This window comes from Eptesicus fuscus, chromosome 23 (assembly GCF_027574615.1).
Source record: "Eptesicus fuscus isolate TK198812 chromosome 23, DD_ASM_mEF_20220401, whole genome shotgun sequence".
Classification (NCBI taxonomy): Eukaryota; Metazoa; Chordata; class Mammalia; order Chiroptera; family Vespertilionidae; genus Eptesicus; species Eptesicus fuscus.
In genome coordinates this window covers 19,337,810-19,359,810 of record NC_072495.1, presented here as the reverse complement: position 1 = coordinate 19,359,810, position 22,001 = coordinate 19,337,810, and the positions used below count along the sequence as shown (strand labels likewise).

Here is a 22,001-nt window from a genome sequence, read left to right as displayed (position 1 = left end):
TGTGGTGTAAAAGTACTCTTACATCCACACTGACTCATCTGATTCCTGCCATAAATCTGTGACCTACGTGACCTTACCCACTCTCTCCTTTAAAGATCGGACTCCATGGCCTGGTGACTTGCCCCAGGTTAAAGAGCTAGGGGGTGACGTCAGCCCCGGCTCTCAGGTTGTCTAGCTCCTGGTCCCTGTGGGCTCTTCGGGATGCAAAGGTGAGTGTCAGCGGGGAGCCACGATCGCTTCCACCGAATCCTCAAAATGGTCTGTGGCCACAAACAGCCTAAGGACTGCTGTCGAGTGCACCAGCCTCGTAGGTGGTCCCTCTCGAGAGGAGGGCCCTGCGCTGTGCATCCTCTCCGCCTGTGCTTGTGGAAATGTCACACGACCCCGCAGGGCCACGCAGGCGCAGGTGGGAAGGCTTGCTGAGAGCTCCCGCAGAGAAAACCGCTCAGCCAGAGCGCCTCGCTCGCTGTCCAGCGGGCTCTGTGCTGCCGGCTGTTTCCCGGACAGCACAGGGTAGGGATGGTAGAAACCTGACTAGGAAAGGACCAGGGGGTCTTTCTGACAATGGGCACAGACCACCTGCATCAGAGTCTTATGAGGAGTTTGTTACAGAGTCTCTTTCCTACTGACTGAGAGTCTTTGGCAACTCCCAAAATGTGAATTCCCTAAGATCCCAGTTTGGTCCTATCCACACCAAGGTTTGAAAAACACTGGTGGAGGGCAGTGCACCCCCACTGGCCAGCTACATGATTTGTGGGGTTTGGTGCAAAAGGAAAACGCAGAGCCCTTTGGCCGAGGATTATTAAGGATTTCAAGGAGGTGACAGCGGAGCGTTTAACAGAGGGCAGGACCTTGCGGGACTAAGGACACATCCTGACGGGTCTCCGACTCTGCCACGCGTGTGATCTCTGTGGGATCTTACTGAGATGCACACTGTGCTGTGGTGGGTCTGGGCTGGGGCCTGGGAGTCTGCATGTTAGTAACCCCCCAGGTGATGTGCATGCGATGGTGCCTAGACCATCCCTTCAGTAGCGTGAATCTAGAGGAGAATCGCATGCACATTAGGAATGAGAAGCACCGAGTACGTGCCTCACTGTGCAAAAGTGTGGTCAGAAAACCGTCAATGGAAAGCTTGATGGCAATGCAGCTTTGCAGGCCTCGCTGCAGACGTAATGAGCTGGAGTCAGCGCCGGCATAAGATGCCTAGGTAACCCGGTGAAGAGGGAGCGTGGATGGCCTGCCATGTGCTCCAAGCTTCCTTTAGGCTCTGCTGATAATACCCAGAATCTTCTCTGCGCGTGCACAGGTGGAGAAGCCCAGCCGGGCCACAGAGGCAGCGCCCGGCGTGCGCTCCTTCCCAGCAGACCCCACGCTCTCCTCTCAGGCTGCCCCGCCTGAAGTGCGGGTTTGGAACCACAACGGTTTCAAATCCCTTAAGAACAACTGGCTCCACAGCTCGCTTTGCTGGTAACATACCTGGGATGGTCCTTAAAGTTGGTCCCTACTCTAAGTGTTGCTCGGATTCAACAGGGAAATGGGTGAAATTCGTATGCATGGCTAATGTTTATTGAACACCCATCACTGTGCGGTCAGTACTGAGTGAGCCCATTCCATATACTATTGGATGCTCTCAAAAATGGTTTGGGTTCACTTATCATTGCCAATTTATAGATGGGGTTAACCGAGGCTAAGCAATATCCAAATTGATTAAGAGAGCACCAATAGGAAGCTGCAGAACCAACAATCAGAACCAGGGCTTTTGCTGTGGCTCTTCTTTGTGGGTTGGTTTTTTCTTCTCCTCCTCAAATTCAGTGTTCTTGAATGTCCTTATCAGACTCCATCCCATTTAAATTCCACGTTCATCTGACTCACCAGGAAGCCCTGATGCATACAGACTGCTGGCTGCGACCTGGCCTGGCGACCACACTTGAACACCCATTCATTTAGACACCTGGTCTCTGGTGAGCTGAGAGCAGCCGAGCGCATGGGCCCCAGGAAATGAGTCTTGTTTGAAGCCGTTTTCCATGACTTCACAGGGAGAACTTTCTAATGACCAATACGCTCCGGCAGGCAGAGCGCTAGTTCTTTTCCCGCCAGCAGTCCCGGATGTGACCAGATACAGGTGAACGGCCCTGGTGCGGGACACGCTGACCGTCAGCCTCAAAACCAAAACCGCTTGAATCACTGTTTTGATGCCCACAGTGGGGCACCTCGCTGCCTCTTGCCCATGCGGGAGGGCTGTCCTGGCTTCCCTGTGAGCGTCTAATCACTGGGATTGACTGGCACCGAGCAGTCTCACCACACGGCCCCGCGCTCACAGGGCCGAGGATGCTCATTTGCAGGTGCACTCGCGCTCCAAACGCAGCCCGTTTTCAGCGCGGCGGTGCGGCCCCTGTGATATACGGCGCTGAGGCGTTGGCGTAGCTCCAGCTGCGGTTTGGGCACACCCAAGGTCATGTTTAGATGTCCAAACCGTCACAGCAGGAGATCGGTCTTGCTGAGGCTCCTGGCATTAACGCCGGCTTCTGCAGAGATGGATCACAGAGGGAACCTGGCCGTCAGCTCCTGTCACCTCCTCATCCTGCCCCCATCTTCCTGTCTCATTTATCGAGTCTCCACAACAATGCGGAGGAGACAGTTCTCTATGTTTTGTCTTGTTTTAAAAAAAGCAAACTGAGCAAAATGCTCTCCCAGTCAGAGCCAGTGCTGTGCTTGGTGGGAGTCGGGAGAAGATGGGGCTGGGGGGGGGGGGGCGGATTTGGGGTGACTCAGTCAACAGGTTCCCTTTCATGCAGACACTGCCCTCAACACAGACTCCCAAAACACACCATGGTGTGTCACTTCCCCCATGAGTAGGAAGGTGTCAGACTCAACTCTCCCCGACTAAGCCAGGGAGGCGGCCTTGTCCTCAGGGAACTAGTCACAGGCTGGCGGGAGGCAGCTGGGAGGAGAACTGGAGAGAGAGGAAGGTTTGAAATGCCCTGCCCAAGCCTTGGCAGTCTCTCACCCTCCCCCCACTATCTGGATATAAGCTGGGCTCCCACCAGCATGTGCTCTCTGCCTACCCTGCCACACGCAGGAAACAGAGGGACAGCAATTGCACACGTAGGGCATTTGGATTCAGACCTGGAACTCCCAACTCCCCAAAGTCCAACCATCTCTCAACCCCAAAAGCCTCCATCCTGCAGCCTCAGCGCTGCCCTCAGTGACTCAATCCCCGGCCTTCCAGGCACTGGCCGTGGGCCGCGGGTGTTGGTGCGAGTGGCCTTCCCCTCTCACCAAGCCTGCTGCTCTCCCCACCTGAGTGTGCCCCACGGACAGCCCATGGCCTGCCCGAGGCCACATCCTGGCAGAATTCAGACAGACAGATAGTCATGGCCTAGAGGGACTCTTGCTACCATTTCACTGCTGAGCCTCAGTGCCCTTCTCTGTCTGTGTGTCTGTCTGCATTCTGTTCCTTTTCTTGGAGAAGTTTCTTCTTAGAGAGAAGAGGCCAGCTAGATTTGGACAGATGCTCCAGGGTGTCCAGCCTGCATGGATCACCAATGCATTTTCTTCGACAGTTAAAGCCACACGTGTAGTGGACCAGAGGGCCAGCCACAGGCGCCATGCTGGACCTTGCACCTGAGTACAGCACCTGGTGGAGAAAGGCGCGCACCTGCCATGGTCTGCGGCTGCGCTGACGGTGCCAACACTCTCCGATGCAGCCCTCTGTGGCCTTACTCTCTTGCGGATGAATGTGGCTTCATTACACTTGCTGCATTTCTACGCAGAGGAATAGCAAAAGTTTCAGCAAGCCCAGGATGAATACAACACAGACGAAGCCATACAAGCGTGGACTCAGGGCCTCCAGCTACTTTGGGTTTGGGAGGCAATGAGAGTGGGAAGGAGACAGAGAGAGAGAGAGAAAAAAAAGAGAGAGAGCTGGAAATTGCTAGAAAAACAGACTCACAGTTAGGAATGTTTGGACTCTTCTAAAGACAGAGTGTGCTGAAATAAAGAGAAGGATTATTAAAGAAAGAGGGGAAAATCCAGGCTTGGTCTTTCTTAATCCCACCTGCCTGGAGATGTGAGGACTATAATGGAGCCAGGCAGTGGGTAATCCAGCCAGTCCTTCCATCAAATGGCCCTTTCACTGCTTTTAAAAAGCAACACGTCTCAAGCCAGGCTGGGGGCTACGGTGAAATGAGCGCGTCCACCCTTCACGGCACCTGGTCGCAATCTCCTCTTATCGCGCAGAAACGCTCCAGCGGCCCCTAAGTCCGCTTTCTCTGAGCATCGGGCCTGTGCCCAGCCCGCCCCTCGAGCTTCACAGAGAAACATTGCAGACTGGAGGGCGCAGAGGTACCAACACCCGGCTCCTTGGGGTTGGCAGGTGCATCTTCCAGATGTGCTTCTGGGGGGAATCCACCAATGGGCAGCCAGGTGGCTTCACCACCATCCGTTCATACGTCCCTGCACCTTAACTCTTTATTGCAGAAGAACGTCCCCTACTGGGGATGCTAATTTTGACCCTACTGGGATCTGCACTCACCTCAGTGTTTATAACACCGCTTTGGGTCATGCAGAGAGAAAAACAGTGAACTTGCACACAGCTCACACAGGCCTTGCAGCTTTCAACCACTACTATTTTGCTGTAAGTAAAAAAAAAAAAAAAATACGGCTGTGCGGTACAAAATCTTTCTTAGTTAAGAAAACAGTGACAGGCTGATCATGCCTGGGTAGAAGCAGAAGGGACTCATAATAGAGGTGAAAGGACTCGGCACGTTTGCAGCTGTGCACATGCTCACTGGGATCCACAGCTGGCAGAGGGCAGCTTGGAGGAGGCCAGGGGAGAGGAGAGAGCAGGCTCTGACGTCCGACTGCCGGAATCCATGTCCCAGCTCTCTCCTTGCGCCTCTCCACAAGTCTTCTCACCTCACTGAGGTTCATTTAACTCACCTGGGATGGAAATAACATTTCCCCCCCTGCATGGCGTTCATGAGAAGATTAAATGGAACCATTCATGTAAATGCATTGCTTTGTATGTAGTAGAAACCCAGCAAATACTATGATCATACAATCTATCATACATACCGCTTTCTCATCTTGGTGTTCAGATACATTACATCACTGAGTAGATGCTAAGTCCTGACAATAAGCCATGCCTTGTTGTCCTTATGTGCCCCTACGCAACATTGGATTGAACATGAAGTAAGCACTCAATAAATATCTGTGAACTGATTAATTCTTGATTAAAACCTCCCACCTTCCACAAATTGCTGGTAAGTAAAAGACCATGGGCCTGTGTCTGGTGAAGGCCCCGGCTGTGAGAATGCCTACTCTGTGTGTCCCACCAACCTGAAATCACAAACACGTGCACACACCTCCCTCTGCCCTCTGTGGGGGCCAGACCAGTGGAGGCCGCACCTTCACGTCTCCAGCGTGTTGGGTAACGAGAAGGCATGGCTGAGCACCTCTGAGAAGGGCTCTCGCTCAGCTCACCTATCCATCCGCCTTCCTGTCTGAGCCACGGCGGCACAATGGGAGACAAACTCCGCTGAGTTAGGCGGCTGGTGACTTTGCTAAAATGAATGGCGCAGTATTCTGATTTGTCCCGGTGGCAAAAATCCGATACTAATCCACATGCTGCGGGAGGCTTGGGACTGCTCTATAGGTCACATCACGCTCCTCAGTCACGGTTCCCACAAGCCGCTTCTTTACTCCGGGACCGCGTGCTTGGCCATGTGGAGGAAGGATCTCGAAACAAAGGATGATCTTGGGCAAAGAGACCCTTGACTGTGTCACAGGACCATGGACACAATCCTGTGGTGACCAACACCAGGCTGACTGGAGGCTGTTCTCTCCATTTCCCGCCCTAACATATTCTAAACCATCCAAACACAGAGGGTCTCTTAAGTCCTTTGTGGAGGCCAACATTTCCAAAGGGGGAGAGCCCAGAGCACTGAGGGAGAGTTCAGTAGAGATCCATCTTGGACATCATCTGCCATTGACCTTGGGCTCCAGTGAATGACCTCCACAAAGCCCCATCTCACCTCCCACCACACGGCTGCAGGCCTGTACCTGCTACACTGAACTGCTTCTCACTGGGACCCGTGCACGCTGCTGAGTGTTTGGATTCACTGGCTCGCTTTACTTGCAATGCCTTCCTTATTGTTTGTTACCCTGATACCTATTTCCCTGCCAAGGCCAATGTTAAATATCATTTTGTATCTCAACTACCTTTGCTCCGCAAACATTTTTAATCCTCCACAAATGGTCCCCAGGCGTACACCATCCTGGTGTGTACAGAGAGCAGTGGTCCATGCTATGTCTCCTGGGACAGGGGGAGCTCAGTCAGGGCAGGGAGGAGATGAGGTCATGTGCTTCTCTATTCCAGGGACTACTGGTCACTTTTGGGGGGAATCCGGGTCTTGTGAGAGTTAAGGTGGCCTTTAGGTTGGAAGGAGCTTGCTAAAGAGTCGAGGGCAGGGGAGAGGGAAGGACATGAGCAAGCATGATGCAGCTGTGATAATCCTGGCATGATTGCGGAAGGATGGAAATTCGATCTGTGAAGAGTATGAGGCTTTGGTAGAAGAGAGGAAGCCAGGGCGTGAGCATACTGCTATCTCTGTGTCTCCTCGGCCCGCTGCAGAATGGCCAGTACCATAAGCTGGCTCCCCAGCCCTCCAGCTTCCGGCTGGTGCAGCAGACAGTATGGGAAGCAGTGGTGGAGGCAGGGTAGAGGGAGCAGGGGATGGGCAGCCACCAGCTAGCTCCATGGCCCCATCAAAGATCACCGCTCCTGGCCCGGGCCCTCTCCACACAGCCCTGTCTCTGTGTGGGAGCTGTTACCCCCTCCTTTTATCTTTTCAGGCCTAGAGGTGAATAATGCCCCCTGTTCTAGCCCAGGTCCTGCTGTTTTCCTGCACTGTGGTGACACCTTTGTAAACATCCACTTGATTAAACTCTCCTCAAATTTCCCAGTGGAGCGTGCCATCTTTTTCCTACGGGAACCCTGATGATTTCGGTGGTGCGCCATGTCACGTAGATTATTTTTACTCTATCCCGAAGACAAGACGGACCAGAGAATCAAAGTGAAGAACTTTGCAATGGCAACCTTGCAAAAGTACGGATGGTTATAAAAGGCACAAAAGCTTGTGTGTTTCTTCCTGGGGGAGGGGGGTCCTCCCGGCGGGATGGGGCTGGGAAGAGGAAATGGGGTCCAGCAATGAATCTGTCTGCAATCCCATTTCCTTCCTTGCTTCGTCTCCCATCCCACGCTCCCTGCTGGACCATGTGCAGCCTGCGCCTGAGGCAGGGGCAGTGTCTTGGAGAATCAGACCCAGCACAGGTGGGGCGGGCACTACTCACCGTTGTCTGATCAGGACACATTTTACAATTACACTTGGAAAACCAGGACTCTCTTGGGTAACCCGGGATGGAGGCCACCCTAGGCACACTGTGACATCCATGCTGCAAGCGATCTGGAAGCTCCTCCCAAGCCAGGGCCTCGAATGGAGAAAAAAAGATGTGCCAGGCTGGCAGACCTGTGACAGGAGTGAGCCTCCTGTGCAATCAGCATGCGTGTCACTCCTGGCCCAGCTCTGGGGCTGGTCCCAACGCCAATTTCTTGTTGAAAAACACCTTAAATTCCTCCCCCAGGCCTGGGCCCCTCCTGTCATCTCTAAAGGACCGCCTCTGTTGAGGACTTGAACACCACCCCTTGGAAAGAACCTCACCATTTAGGAGACAAAATGCAACCAAGGCCAAGAGCAGCTGACATGTTACTTCCAGGGCGTGTGAAGCTGGCACCCAGGTGGGTCTGATCGCTCAGCAAGTGGGGCCTTACTCCCCGGTTCTCACCCAGAAAACTGTGAACCCCATTGGAGGAGGGAGGGTCACATGGATGTTCCAGGGTAAGACCACAGTGGCTCAGAGACCTCCACTATATCAAGCCCTGCAGTGCCGGAAGGAGGAAGAGCCCAGAGAGCCGGAAGTCCATCCAAAGTGACAAGGAGGCTCCCGGGTCCCAGGGCCTCCCAGCTTCTCACTGAATGACCTTAGCCACATAGTAGCACCTCTTGGGCTGAAATAATTGCTCAGGGCCTGCAAAGGAGTTAGGGGAAGTTAGAGACAGTGGCCAGCAGGCCGGCTCCCTCCCAGGAGTGTGGCTGCCCAGTTACAAAGGGCCATTTCCACCATCCGAGAGGTTGAAACAGCGACAGGAGAACAGAAGCAACAGGGACACGGGCTGGAGCAGCCGCCGGGCCCCCTCCTTTTGCACATCCTGCTTTGCTGGCCTGTGGGGAGAAGGGGTCCCCAGGGCCTGGGAACACAGCACTGCCTACAACAAGGTAATGCAAGAATAATTACGTGCAGAGAAGATAATTGGAGCTCTCCTGGTAGTTCATTTATGTAGTGGGATACCTCGGGGGGGCAGGATGTATCCCCAGAAAGAGGAACGCTCCCAGTGGGAGGGCCCACCCCAGCGGGGGCCTGCTGCAGCTCCCGGGCCTTCCCCGCTCCTTGCCTGTTTCCTAACAGCTGTCCTCATCTGTGCCCTGTAACAGCTGGCTGGCTGAAGAGCTCCCTCTCAGGGGAGCGCAGATGTCTCAAATCTGTTGGCTGTGAAAGGCGGCTACTGACCAGCCCTTGCAGTTCCTCACCTTCTCTCTCCATCATCAAAAGGAACAGCCGCTGGGCGGGGCCAGGAGGCAGGGAGGGGGACAGCTGGGCACCTAGCCAATTGCCTCTGTCTCCTGGACCGAGGACTCTGAAAAGCCCTGATAGGACTTTGCTAGGCCCGAAGGAAAAATGGAGAAGAGGGTCTCCCAGGTGTGTTCACCTAAGAGAGGGACCCACCTACCTTGCTGAGAAAGGCCTGGCGGACAGGGTCCAGGCTCATGCAGACCAGGCTGCAGACGGGGGTGCATGGATGGGGAACAGAAGCGTGGAGCTGGGGAAACCACTCTGAAGGGGGCCAGAGGCTAGGCCCAGGGCCCAGGTCTTTGGTCCCCAGTAATGTCCCCACCTGTGCCGGACACTGCAGTTGTCAGTGGCAGTCCAGTCCCCCGGGTCCCTTGATTATCTCTGTGCCACTGCCCAGGTCTCCTGCCCTAGGCTGTGGGAGCCCCTCCCACTCGCAGAGAGCCGGGTGTGTCCCTTGGGGCTTGGGCAGCAGGGACTGACCATGGGGGGCAGGGGGCCTGGAAACGGCTCTCCCTAACATACCTACTGGGTCTCACCCTCACCCTCCTGGCTATTTGCCTGGAACTGAGCCTCCACTTGGCTTCTGGCCCTCCCTGCCCTGCTTCCCTCACTCCTTCTGAGGTCTCTCTAGGGAGCACTTCCTTAACAAGTCACTTTCTCACAAATTCCAATCCCAGGGCCTGCCTCTAGGCTCTGAACTAAGGCAGCCCATTGTAGTTCCCACACACGTTTGGTGATCAGAAGGGAAACCTTTAAGGAGAGGTTTGAAGCTTGGGAGGCTGCAAAGAGCAGGTGCCAGAAAGATGCCCAGGGCTCTGCCGCCAGGCTTTGGGCAGAGGGCAGAGTGGGTGGTCTGGGCTCAGAGAGAGGAGATTAGACGGGGCTGAGTAGAGCCTGAAGCCGAGGAGAGCAGAGGGAGCTGGGGACATCCGGGAGACAGACACCCAGGGGAATACGATCCAGCCAGGCGTGGGTCCTCCAGGAGACATCCGGGCACATTTCCACAGTGTGTGGTGAGGGGAGAGCATAGGGATTGGAAAACCTACTGAGGGAGTGAGCCCTGAACTCAGGACGAATGAAAAACACCTGCATAAACAGAGAAACAGTGAGAGGGGGTGCTCCACAGGAGGAAAATGCAGTCCAAATGTGTCTATGGATAAGGGGGTACGTTAAGTGTCTGTTGTGACAGATGTAGGGACTCTGTGGGGATGCAGAGGGGCCAGCATAACAAGGAAGACAAGGGTCAGCTTGCCAAGACCCCCAAAAGCCACGCTGAGGGGTTTGCTCTCACCGGCAGCAATGGATGGCTGCTGAAGGGGGGTGGGTGGCTGAATGGCATGAGGACCTCACCTTTGAGAGCCAGGTAGGAGAGTGACAAGACAACAATGGGATGGGAATCAGTCACTGCCAGGAACCATGTCAATGCTGAGGGTCCCCTCTCCACATGGCTTTCCCTTCCAGATACGGTGGTTCTTATTCACATCATCAAATATCTAAGCAGATGTTCTCGTATGGAGACAAGATCAACCTAAACCAGTGGTCGGCAAACTGCGGCTCGTGAGCCACATGCGGCTCTTTGGCCCCTTGAATGTGGCTCTCCCACAAAATACCACGGCCTGGGCGAGTCTATTTTGAAGAAGTGGCATTAGAAGAAGTTTAAGTTTAAAAAATTTGGCTCTCCAAAGAAATTTCAATGGTTGTACTGTTGATATTTGGCTCTGTTGGCTAATGAGTTTGCCGACCACTGCCCTAAACCATGCTGTGGCTCCTGGGCCTCCTATGCATCCCCGAGGCCCATGTAATAACCTTCCCACTGACAAGGAGGCTACACCAGGCCTACCCTTCTCCTCCTTATTTGTACTTTCCCGTTGTTATCTCAAAGGATATGAGTAGACTGAGGGGTGCAAGAACAGGCTTACTGAATTATTCATTTGAGCACCTACTGTGTGCCATGTATGTATTAGTACTTCAGCAATGCAATGCAATACAGAGATAGACAAGACAGACACAGACAGATGTGCGGCTCTTGAAGAAGAGAGGAAAAGCAGATTGTAATGAAGTGTGGGGTTTCAGGAGGGGACATGGGGTGCCGGGAAGCCTAGTCTCAGGGGGCCGGGAGGGTCTTGTAGAAGTGGTGTTTGTGCTGAGAACTTTAAAACCGGGTCTACATTTGGTGCTTAGAAGGGCCTCAGAGACCATCTACTGGCCTTCAGATAAGGAGCTAGAGACGTTAAGACAATGCCACTACTTCATTTAGAAGCTGATGGCTATTTAACAATTCACTTCAAGGAAGACCCAGGAGGAGAGCATGCATTTCCCGATTCCTTCACCTGGGAAAAATAAGTGTTTTCTTCTCAGAAAGATTCTGTAATGAACATCCCAAAGCCTTGACAATGCACTGGGTGTTCCTCGGATTTTAACAAGATCTCCGCCATCTGGAAGCGGCTCTGCCTCTGTATATTTTATCTGATCTAACCTCAGCCTGCGTGCTCATATTTAAGGGAAGCGGCAACCATGCCTAGCGGTTTTGGCTGTTTTTCCATGGAGTCGAGCTGCTGGGTGCTTATGGCACCATCTAATCTGCTGTGACAAGCCTGGGTGCCTAGGTTTCCTCTGGAGCCGTTTTCATACGTGCCAAACGTGGGGAAAAATCCCGGCTCACTTGGTTCTCATGGTTTTCAGGAGGGTCAGAGTCAGTATTTCAGAGAAGAGTATAAAGGACTCTACAAGAATAGGCAGGTGTTCGAGTTTACAAATCCTCGATATTATTTTCAAGTAGCTATATGCATGCCTCCATCACCATCTCAGCATTAAACATTTATTTATTGTGCGACTCCGCCTGTGGAGAGGCAGTGCTCAGTCTTCAGAACAAAACATATTCCTTATTCTCTGTAGTTTAGGAGCTTATGATACCAAGAAGATAGCAGCTACTTAAATGAGAGAAAGCAGGGGACCTGCACAGGCAATTTAATAGCAAACACTGTACAGATACAGAAAGGAAGCGGCTCTGGTTTAACCCTGAAAATGCAATCCTCGGCCCGGTACCTGAAGCACGAGGCCCTTAGGGGAGCTCTGTAGTCCTTCCCTCTGACCCCCAGGGCGGTGCCAGCAGACAGAGCAATGGTGGCCCCGCTGGGTGAGGTGGGTGCAGGCGGAGATGGAGGGGGAGGCGGAGGGTTTGCAGATACAAATGTCAGCCAGGGGAATCGGTCCTCTTAGCGCTCCTCCCAAAGTAATTTCCTCCAACCAGTGATGGGCAAATAATTGTCTGAGTCCTTTACAGAAACTCTCGGCGCCTTTGCTGAAATTCTCAATTAACTGGTCTCCCTAGGACGCGATGCTAGTTGGGCTGAAGCAGATAGTTCTTTCTCTGCATGAATCGCTCCCTGATCTTGTTCATTCAACAACAAGCTCAAAGTGTTCCCTAATCTCATCCCAATGGACCACCTTCTAAACGCCAGGCACTGGGGGTGGGTGGGAGGATCCAATCTCCCCTCACCTGGCAGGTTGGCCGCAGCACCAGCCTCTCCCACTGGCCTCTGGCCTCTGTATTCAACCCTATAGTCCACCTCTATCTGCCGGAAGGACCTTTCTGGCAAACCTGTTAGAGATGTATTTGTTCAAAAGCCTTCAGTGGCTCTCCCAACTTTCAGGATGAAGCTCAAATATTTCAGGATAACCCACAAGATGCCGCCAGCCTCATTCAGCCCCGTCACCCCACCAGGGAGCTGATCACAGCCCTGTCTGCAGTGTCCTCAGATGGCATGCGCTCCCCTGCCAACAGCCCAGTTCCCACGCCGCCCCTCGGTCCCGGGCACCTCTCTCCACTTCTCCCCCATATGCATCTCCCTTCACAAGGTTGCTTCTTCCCTGCCACTCCGCAGCCCCTCATACACTTGTCACAGGGCTTCCAGGCCACAGGGCGGTGGCGAAGGCAGGGTATTTCCTTTGTCTCTCATTTTTGACCCCCTCGACTTGTGCTCACCATGGTACCTAGTCCATTGTCACTGTCAGTAAGTACCCATCTCCATTGCCTGCCGTGAAGGCACAGGCAGCAGGCATCTCTCCTGATGCAGGTGTCTCTGAGACAATGGGGAGCCTCAGGCACAACCCAAGCACTGGAATCACCCCGCTGTTCTCCAGGGTGGCTCATGCCCGGATGCAGGAGCCTGACACGCCGCCCGTGTAGCACGGCTGAGCCTCACTACCAGAGGTTACCAAGCCACAGGTCACGCTCCATGAAGGTTGCAAAGTTAAAAGAGAGCGAGCAGGGAGCATATATTTTATAGGACCGTTTCTCTTAGTTACCCCAAACAGTAAGAGCTCACACTCTCCTGGTACAATCCTTTAGCTAATGATTGCATCTCGGGAAGCATCCAAACAAAGCTGGGGGCAGAGACAGATTTCTAACCCCAGACCCGGGCCTGTGAAATGTATGATCCTGGGCAAGTGATTTCACCGCCGTGACCCTGTTGCCTCATCGGCACAAGACAGAGCGATCTCCCGGCGGGCCTCGGCGCTGCAGGGGTGCCCGGTTCTGCTGCCAGCACCTCCACATTTGCCCTGCTCCTGCTGGGCCATGCTGTCCTGAAACCTTGACCGTTCCACCTTTTGCCAAGGTTAGCAGGTCAGAATGCAAAGTGGAGTGGAATTATGAAGGCAAGGACGCCAATGACTAAAATGCAACACATGCAAACACATCTTATGCAAATTCTTAAGAGGGAGAGGGCTATGCGTACAAGAGAGCATGTTTTCTTTCACCTCAGCAGGACACAAAGGATCAAACGATATTAATTAGAGTTTAAATGCATGGGAGTGAAATTAGAGCCACTATTGCTGCTTTCATTGTCATGATCAAGAGAATCACAGCAAAACCAAACAAAAAAGTCAGAGGGGTAAAAAGGTAGCAGCTTCCCCTCCCCCCCCCCCACTTGGCAGACACATCCCTCTCCTTCATCTCGTGCTTTCTGAGGCTGAGGCTGTGTTTCCCAGCAGCCCTCTGGAAGCCAGCCTGGTCTCCTGCGTGAGGCTTCGTGGCTTTGCCCTCCCCCGCTAATCAGCTGATCTCCAGATGCACGTGGCCTGTCTGCCAGGATGATCTAATATCGGTCACCTCTGGCCTCCATTCTCCTTCTGAGCATATTCATGTGAAAATGAATCTCCTACGGCCCCAAGTCCCGAAGGTCTCCGGCAATGGGCTCTTCTAATTAAGAACAGGATGCACTTGGGTAGTTTTAGCTTTGTCAGAACCTGTTTGAAATGTTCAACGGTCAGCAGAACCGAAGGAGAAAGGGGGTGGCGATAGCTTATCTGCAATAGCTGAGATGATTCTTAAAATGCCTAAGCCAAATTGCACCAGAAAATCCATAAAAGGGAAAGAAGGAGGGGAGCAGAGCAGAGGCGGGGGGAGGGGGTGACCAGAGCCCCACTGTCTTCCAGTGACCAGGCCTACACTGCTGGTCCCTCCAATATCCCATATACTTCTTCCGTCTTTCTAATCTTGTGCTACAAACCTAGACTTGAAATGATTGGTGGAGAGAGGCAACTATTTTGTGTGTGTGAGTTGAAGAAAAATGAGGGTATTAACAGCAGAAATCCAGTTTTTATTGCCTATCAAGTCTTCATTCGGAGACTTTAAATCGGAGCGACAGGAAGCTGCAGGTTGACCCGAAGCTGACCTCACTTCTTGGTAGGTGCGGTAAACCCAAAGGTTTACATTGATGAATTCCACCTTTAAGTGCTCCTGTCCCAAAAGTCAGAACAGGAGCCCAGAGGGTCTACGTGATCGGTCAATGTCTCCGAGTCCTGGTATACAGGCTCCTTAGGGCTCTGGCTCGGGGGTCTGTCTGCACCCCTTTGCTACCTTACTACAGACAAAGTCAAACCTTCTGGATCAATGTGTATGCAAGAGGCTGGAAAACTACCCTCTACATTGGCACTAAAATCACCATTAGAGATGCAATAGTAGCAATACTACTTACACAGTTGTACGCATGATACAACATTGCTCTCTCTAGAAATGCAGACAGTTTTAGATACCAAGTTCTTAACATGACCATCTCCAAACTGCGAGAATATAGGGCCAAATAGATTCTACCTCATCCGGCTCTATCCCCCAACCCCACACACCCTGCTTTTGCACACTGTACCTTCCCAGGAGCGTAGGATAAAGTGAAGTCTTTACGTAAAAGCCGATTCCCCCCAAAGGCCATTCCATTCCCAGGCAAAGTTCCCAGCGCTGCCCATCGCGATTTCTGACCTTACCAGCTGTCTGTGTGTGTGTGGTCTCCTGGAGAGTCAGCTCGGCCAGATGAACTCCTACACCCCAACTATAACCCACTAGAAAATTCCCTGTGGCTTCCATTCCTGTAGGAAGGAGACGTGAATCTTTACAGCCCGGGCCAGTCCCACAGGGAGGTCTCTGCAGAGGCCACCTCTGCCACTTTCCTCTCTGCCGTCCCTGAGTGGCTTCTATACCCTGCCGCTGAGAGAGTAAGGGGACCTGGCAGCAGCAGCGGAGATGTAATATTCCATATGCATATTCACAAGTCATTTATTATCTGTAGAACATTGTTTGGAAATTGCTCTGCTATTTGATTTGTGATAAACGATTAGTAAACATGTTTATCAAAGTAAATAAAACCTGTAGAGTGACTTTAATTGGATTCACATACATTCGTGTCTGGGCAACCTGAAAAGCAGACCCCTTCTGAGAGGCTCTTTGGCATCGCCGGCCCCGTGCCCCATGCCCTGTCTTCCTCTCTGTCTCCCCCCCGCCCCTCCCTCTGCATTAAGATTTCATCTAAGCCCTGTCCCACCTTCTTCTGGGGAAAAGTGGAGGACACGCAGGTGAGCTGGCCCAAGCGGAAGAATATCATCTGTCCATAAAAGCCTGAAAAAGAGTGTAAAACTTGCAGAGGGTCAATGCCCACGTGACAGCGCTGCCTGGCGCAGGCACTGGAGGAAGAAGGGCGGACGGGAGGCCAGAGCTGGGCTCCGGAACGTGCAGACCATAAACCTAGACATCCCTCAGCTTGCCGGCGAGTCATCCGTTCTCCTATTAATAGCAGCGTCTCCCATCCTGCTTGCCCCAGAAAAACGAAATGAATGAGGCTTGGCTGCAAGTGTAGGAGAGAAGAAAGCCCAGGATGGCAATAAATCGGAGTGCCGAGTGGCAGGCACTGTAATCCGCCGCAATGACTCTCTGGCTCAAGGAAAAGCACCTCTTTGGGGAGCCAGTGGAGGGGATCAATGCCCATAAACGCATCCGAGGCAGCGAGCAGCCGCAGGAAAAAAACAGATCCCGTTGGCCAGGACATGCGGTAGATTGCAGGTTGTAAAACCAAATAGAAAGTCATTACAGTGGTGGGCAAAGGGCACGGCCGTGCGCTGTGGGTGCCACGGGGATCCGTGCTAGAAGGGGCTCAGGACGCCCCATGAGACGGAGGGCAGCATTGCCAAGGTTCTGTCCACGCAGCCCTGGGCTCCTGCACTGAGATCCTCCCCTATGCACAGACCACAGGCGGGGAGCGACGGAGGATTTACTGCCACTTAGGCAATAGGTCTATTTAGAAACACGTTCCGACCGGCTTATCAGGGTACTCGTACATCACACACATATTGAGCTGTATTCATTTGGGGTTCGGGTTGCTTTAACCAAAGACTTTCCTGGGAGGCATGCCAGGGTATGTTTTCTGGAACAAGTCCACTCTTCTGTCTCATTCTCCACCTTCTGCTCCAGCAGAGGGCAGAGTCGCCCTGTCAGATGCCAGCCCAGCCCTGGGGGTGGGGGGGTGGGGGGGGTTGGCGGAGGGGGGGTGCAGTTTGTGCAGAAGGAGTCCAGGGAGAAGGACCAGAAAAGCACAGACATGAATGCATGGTCATCCTGTAAGGCAAGTATGTCAAACTCAAAGGCTAACACAGGCCAAATAAGGTTTAAGTTTCTGTGGGCCGCAAAAAACCAAAAGCTTCAATTTTCATAGAAATGTAGGTTGATTTCAAAAAGTATAGTGTTAAAAAAAAAAAAAAAAGCAAGAGCAATGAGAAAATTAATGTTTCCTTCCTGACACTTGGCATCTCTTCTCTGCTACTCTCTTTCCTACTTCGGGGGAAATCTTGTTCGCAGTGATTACTTTCAAAACTGACCCAAGGTGAATGTCAGTAATTCTGGATCTGACTGGAGACTTATCTCCTTTCATAATCGTAAATAACTGCTCACACCGTTGTATTGTCTGGGCCGCAAAAATATTGGTTGTGGGCCACATGCGGCCCGCGGGCCATGAGTTTGACATGCTTGCTGTAAGGTGACTGTGGGGATACTTCCCGGAACTCCCAGGACAAAAGACTGGGAGCAGGACCGAAAGGAGTGAGTTCAAGGGCCCTGGTGTGCAGTGCCTCAGTTTCCCAGCCTGGCAGATGAGCCAAGGAACGAATCCTTTCCCAGGCACCTGTGAGTAAAACCATTTTACAGGCCACAGAGAGCGCCTTGGACAGCACAGCACTGGAGGGGCAGCCACAGAGGCCTAGGCCAGCCCAGCCAGGAGCAGAAGCAAGGCATCTCCCAGCCTCCTTGCTCTGCCTGCGGCTGCCCCTTCCCTCCCCGCCTCCTTCCCTGGCTCCCTCTCTGCGTGCACTCCAGTCCTCACCCTTTTCCTCCTGTCTTCCTTTGGCTCCCTTAGCTCCCCTCTGCAGCTCCTGGCCTCCTGGGAGAAATAAAAGCAAAACCCAAAACAACGCCTGTGGGGGAAATTACAGCAGCTGTTTCCCCCTTTTCTGTCCTCTCCTTGGGAGGTGGCTGCGAAGTTCAGGCTCGCTGCCAGCCATGGGGGGAGCTTTGCTTTCCAATCTGTGCATCTCGTTTTGTCAGCCTCTGCGTACCACACCCCAAACAGCATGGCCCCATCTATCACAGGAAAGAAGCGGGGAGGGAAGGAAAAAAAAAGAACTCGCCACCTTGGTCTCCCATAATGAATGATGGGTGTGGGCGTCTCTTGTCCGCCTCAGCACTGTCCCTGCACCTCCACCTGCCATGAGGAACCCCGCTGGGCTGCAGGGACCCTGCCCCCCACTACTGTCCCCAGTGCTCTTGTACCTGCAATTTCCATCCATCAGGCTTTCTTCTGGGAAGGACCTATGGAATCGGGGTCCTCTTGATTGTGGCTATTTACAGTTCTGTTCACCTCTGCATACATTCACTCTGACACAGATGCCAGACCCTGGCTCTCACGTAGTCTCCCACTGCCCGTTGCACAGGTGCTTACAACATGGGGCTCTCCCTTCCTCCTGCCAAATCTCTCCTACACACTAGACAGACAGACAGACAGACAGACAGACACACACACACACACACACACACACACACACACACACACACCAGCACACAACACTCTTCTACTTCCCTGAACCCTGTGGGTGCATGTGATTTAGTCTAACTCCATTGGATATCAGAGGAAACATCCTTATTCACTTGGTCAATCAGTCAGCAAATATATAGACATACATGTATGTATATATTGCATCCCTACTGTGTGCTAGGGGCTGAGTATACAAATAAGAACATGCCATGATGCCTGACTGTTGCGTGGCCAAAGGCAGGGTGTGTGTGGGACATGCTGAAGCTTTCCAGGTTGAAATGCACATCAGACACACTTGTGGGTAGCTCAGTTGGTTGGCACATTATCCCATGCACCAAAATGTTCAATCCGGTCTGGTCAAATACCAGAGGCAACCGATGATGTTTCTCTCTCACATCCATGTATCTCTCTCTCTCTCTCTCTCTCTCTCTCTCTCTCACTCTCTCTCTCTCAAAAATCAAGAGAAGCATGTAAAACACTACATTTTATAAAGACACCCCCTACACACACATGCAGTAATCAAAATGAGTTTTATTGTTGTGTAACCTGAGAATCATTACTGGGAGTGGCTGGGAGGATCTGAGTAGGAAACTGATGTAAAAACCTGGCTAGGTGATCAGCGCATTTTCAAGCAAGGCCTCCCATCTGGGTCATCCTGGGAACTGGAGTACCTGGCTGGGTACACATTGTTCTAAACAGGTCAGGCGTGTGCTCGGCTGGGCTCTGAGGGGTCGCTGCTGCCCACAGGAGGTCAGATCAAGGAGAAACTGACAGCACTGGCCAGACCCCGCCCTGGGGGCCACGCCAGCCTGTGCCCCGGGGACAGAGATTAAAGTTGTTTACCCAGATTAAAAATCTGGGGTGGGAAGGATTCGGTAAGGAAGGGAGGAAGGCATGTGGCACCATAGCAATAATGACCGAGTTAATCCCCAGTTTACATGCAGGACTGTGAGGCCTGCTCAGTCCACAGCCTAAGGCCCCAAGCTGCTCAATGAGAGCGGGACTGGGCCTGTGGCAGCACCTCTCCAGGAGTCCCAGCCTCCGTAACCAGGTCCTGCTCCGCCTCTGGTGCTGGCTTGGCTGGTGGATGAGCGCAGGGCCCTGGATGAAGTACAGGGACGTGAGGAGGGATTCGTGCATGCAGGCATCTCAGTCTGACCTGCCCTGCAGCTGGGCCTCAGTGGCCAGCAGCTGCCCCGCCGCAGATATGCAGACCCCCTGGATTGGCGGGCCCACTGTGCATATAGCATGGTTTCTGGGAAGGACCAGCGGCAGGCCAGTTCCCTAGTGCTTCTCAAGGAGGAGTGGCTTTAGGTCCCACCACGGCCCTGGCCCCCATGCCTTCAGGTGGCCCTGACCGGCTTCCATCACGCCAGCTCCATGCAATGGACCACAGACACCCCGTAAGCGGAGCTCTTATCAGCTGATGGGTCTCCAGTGAGGCTTCCGGGGACACGTTTGGGTTTAGAAGAGACAGCAGGTTTGTCTCCATGAAAACATTTTTGTGGGAAGCACAGAGATTTACCTACCCCCTCACCCTCTGCAGAACTTCCCTTCTGTCTGCCCCCCGTCTCCCCGAGTTACCCGGTGCCCTTGCAGTCCCTCTGTCCTTGCTCGGCGGTGCATTTTATAGGAAGCTGTAAAGTTTGATGACAGCCTTCCTTGTCAACGTGGCCCTCGCGCTGCCCTCCGTGATATACGGCACAGACCCTCCCTCTGGCACTGAGCAGCCTCATCGCTGATGAGGGGAAAGAGGCAGAAAGAGGCAAAGGGGAGAGTGAAGACCAAGACGCAGCAAGGCTGACGGGACAGGCACAGGGGGGAGGGAGGAGGGTCCTATGAGAAGCCCAGCGAGGAGGAACAGGGAAAATGGGAGGGAGGAGAAACACATGCAGGCTGCCCATTCTCTTGGGTTCTTTTGGTTTCCTGTTGGATGAGTGTGTGAGTGTGTGTGTGTGTGTGTGTGTGTGTGTGTCACAAGGAACCAGGAATCCTATTCTGAGCAGCACCGTGAAAAGCTCCAAACCGGGAGAAATTCTGAGCAGGGCCAGATTCAGCCTCGATAAAGAAACTGACCAAGACTGGGTCCAGAGGCCTCCTGGGAAAGGGCTGCCATCTGTCTGTCCATCCTGCACGAGGCGTCCACGCCAAGCGCCCTGGGAAGGCTCCAATCTGCTCAGGGCACCCCTGGGTCTCAAGGTCAGGAACTCCAGGCCCTCAGCCCAGGTCCAGAGGGACCCTGGTGTTTCCCGGCAGATGAGGCACAGCCTCTCCCTTAACAGAGTCACGAAGCCTGACAGTAGGTGGCTTTGGCGGAGTCGGAGTTCAGGTTCTTTGTTATAAATATTTGGTCCCAGGAAAACCACGTTGAGTTGACTTTATCAGCCCCAGGGGAGACTAATGCGCTGACTGTGGAGCAGCCTCAATAAAAGCCATTGGAAGACAATGTTACAGACACTCCAGAGGGAAAGCTACGCACGCACGCACGCCACTCCAGGAGTCCTGCCCACCAAGAGGTGTCCCTCTGGGCGCCCTCCCGTCTCCCACCATCCCATTCAGCCTCCAGCAGCGATCGCCTTTAACCCCAACTCTCAGCTCTGGCAGGATCCGAAGCGCCCCCGTCTTGGATCTCCCTAAAGAAACTGGCACATGGCCACTGGCCCTGGGCGAGGCCTGCTGCTCAGCCCGCAGCTCCTAGCACGAGGCTGGGCCACGGCCGCCCTGAACGCGGTCTTCAGCGCCCGCAGCACTCTCCCCACATCGCAGATTAATAGGCGGTTCAGATGCTCTCCTTTCAGCGTCGGGCAGAGAGGCGGGGGCCGAAGTGAATGCCAGCCCACGGTGTCTGGACTATTAAATATGTCTGCAGAATGCAGGTAATTTGTGTTTCTGCTTTGTGCAATTGACACTAATGGCACATGCATAACACAGAGCCATCTTCCAAAACACACGTCCAAGGAATGTATTTACCAAGCACAAAGGCGAGGAGCCGGAGAATGGAACCCTGAGGATAACATGTTTGTGGGAAAGCGATGCACTCAAGTTATTATGTATGAAAACGCCTGGCAACATTGTCAATCTAGGCTCTTTAGCGAAAGAGGATGAACCGGAGGGGTGGGTCTGCCAGCTGGAGTAGAGGGACGGGGAGCTATGTGAGGATGGAGGTTCGAAGTGGGAAAGGAAGATAAAATGAGAACTAAAGCTTTTGAAGCAGAATTTCAGAGAGGACCAGGAGGGGATATCATAGGTCAAAAGTGGGGAATGGCGAGAACAGAGCGTGGGATAGGATCCTGTAAGTCAGTGGTCGGCAAACTCATTAGTCAACAGAGCCAAATATCAACAGTACAATGACTGAAATTTCTTTTGAGAGCCAAATTTTTTAAACTTAAACTATATAGGTAGGTACATTGTTATTAACTTAATTAGGGTACTCCTAAGCTGGCCTTTGCTAAAAGCTCAAGAGGCCAAAGAGCCGCATGTGGCTCGCGAGCCGCAGTTTGCTGACCACTGCTGTAAGTGACCAGCTCTGCACCTGTATTCCCTGTGCTCTCTGGTCCTTTTACTTCAATAAAAGGAGCCATTCATTTTCCATTTAGGTTCCCATCTCCTTCATTCCATCATGCCCCTGATGACCGAGGAGTCCTACACATAACTCGGATTTTTTTTCAGTATTCCGTGTTTTCTACGACAGAATCAACTGTTAGTTGCTACTGATTTACGCGTTTGGTTTATATTTTACTTTCCCTACTTGGACCTTGATGTTGGTTTGTGTTGTCAGAGCAGGGAATTCACACCATGACCCTGATTTTATATACAAGGCAAGTGCGGTCCTGGGAAGAATGGCGAAGGCGCCATCACGGGAGATGATGAAGGTGAACCGCACTCCTGTCTCCACCACGGGAATCAAACCACTGGCTGTCCCTACTTTTCTCCCGTGGACACTGCAAACCTGAAGAG

The 22,001-nt window shown here is 52.9% G+C and overlaps 1 protein-coding gene across 4 annotated transcripts in view; it reads right to left on the bottom strand.

Annotated features, from left to right (window-relative positions):
- The window catches only part of NTM (neurotrimin), a 390,721-nt gene that overhangs the window by 176,006 nt on the left and 192,714 nt on the right, over positions 1–22,001 (bottom strand). The window lies entirely within an intron of this gene.